At 47.5% G+C, this 1,847-nt stretch overlaps 1 pseudogene; it reads right to left on the bottom strand.

Annotated features, from left to right (window-relative positions):
- Window positions 1-356: 356 nt before the first annotated feature.
- Window positions 357-1,606, bottom strand: LOC119038176 (60S ribosomal protein L3-like; annotated as a pseudogene).
- Window positions 1,607-1,847: the final 241 nt, after the last annotated feature.

Below are 1,847 nucleotides of genomic sequence, written 5' to 3'. Positions count from 1 at the left end.
GTCTTATAAGGCATGTTTTCTCATTAGTAGCCTTGACATTAAAAAATGTAGGGAAAAAAGTAATTGTCGCATTTTCCTGCATTGTGCTGAATGTTAAAATACAAAGGTGTGCACGTAACTAGCAGTATGGAATATGTGCATTTCTGAAACTTCTCAACTTTATGTTGAAGTAAAGCTGCTCAATATTTCCAAAAGTTCAGTGGGGGAAAATACTATGTAGTACTCATGCCCAAGAGAAGATCATTGTTGGGATTAGTTGCAGATTTCTTTTTCAGGATTTACCACATCACTAGCATATTATAAGTAACATCCGGTAAAATGTTTTTGTCCCCCACTGGAAAATTTTTATTGAGATCTCACCAGCTGCACAGTTTGCTTCTGACATTAGGCTCCTTCTTCCTTTGCGATTCAGTCTTAACCGGTCCCACGAATGCTTTCTTCTCCTCTATTGTCTGGAAGTGGCCATGGCCAAACTTGGAGGTGGTGTTGATAAACTTCAGATCCATCTTCTCCAGGGCCCACCATTTGGTCTGCACCAACGAGGGCTTGTGGAGGGTGAGCTCTTGCTTCTTGGTTCCCACCCCACAGCCTTTCAGCATGACTTCGTCATTGGTCACCTCGCTGTAGTCACAAAGCCACCCAGAGGGTTGATGCTCTGGTCAGACAGGTGGTAATCGGTGGAGGCATTGTTCTTGATCAGTTTGCCGTCCTTGATGAATTAGCCCTGGCTGATCCTGTAGATCTTCTTATTGATCTCAGTGTGGTGGTGGTAGCCCTTTTGCCTAGTCCAGGCTACGGAGAAGGCCACACGGACTGTATGCCAAGCCCCGATACAACCATCTTGTGCAGCCTTTGGTGGGTCTTGCGGGGCAACTTCTTATTATGGCAGCAGCTGGTGACCCCTTTGCAGTCTTTACCCTGGGTCACCCCAATGACATCAATCATCTCACCCTGTCCAAACACCTGGCTCACAGGGACCTGCTGCTCCAGCCTCTCATGGGCCCAGTCCAGTTTTTTAGCCACTGTGCCTCCATTCACCTGGTTCTCCATGAGGTGGGCTTTCTTCTGGAGCAAAGGAAGCAGGTGCATCTGGGTATGGGCCATGATGTGGATGACCTGGCAGTACTTCTTCATGCTGCCAAAGGCCTTCTCCAGCTGCTTCTTGCCATTGTCGTCCTGCCACTTCTTGCAGTACTTGGTGAAGGCCTTCTTCTTAGATTTATGCCAGTTCTTATAGAAGTGCATCTTGCGTTCATCACTGAAGTGCTCGGCAAAGATGGTTTTGAAGGTGTGGAGGCCTCGAGGGGTCTCCACGTAGCCCACAATGCCCACTATCACCATGGGTGGGGTCTCCACAATGGTCATCGCCTCCACAACTTCCTTCTTGTTCACCTTGGATCCTGGCCTATCGACCTCACACACAATGTGGGTCATGCTAGCCTTGTAGCCCAGGAAGGCTGTGAGGTGGACAGACTTGGAGGAGTCATCCTTGGGGAAGCTCTTCACCTTCCTGCAGCCGGCTGCTGTGCCTCCGAGGCAAGAAGCCCAGGGACCCGTGCCTGGGAGTGGAGAACTTCCTGTGAGACATCCCGCCGCCAAACGCTGCTGGTAGAGCAAAATGTTTTATATTTATTATAAAGTCTGTTTGTGAGAGAACATTACTGGTGACATTATACAAGTCCAGTTTATGTGAAACATTTTTCTCGGTACCTGGAAAATGACTGAGCAACCAGTTTGATTTTATCTTGCGGACAATTAAATCAAATAATTTATTTTGTTTCCCAATTTACTTGGCTTCTAGAGGGCTTTTAAAGACAACACTGTGGTGCCCCTAGATGAAATTCACC

The sequence above is a fragment of the Artibeus jamaicensis genome, unplaced genomic scaffold (assembly GCF_021234435.1).
Source record: "Artibeus jamaicensis isolate MK-2021 breed Jamaican fruit bat unplaced genomic scaffold, CSHL_Jam_final contig_3114, whole genome shotgun sequence".
In the NCBI taxonomy this organism is placed as follows: Eukaryota; Metazoa; Chordata; class Mammalia; order Chiroptera; family Phyllostomidae; genus Artibeus; species Artibeus jamaicensis.
This window is presented reverse-complemented; position numbering and strand designations above follow the sequence as displayed.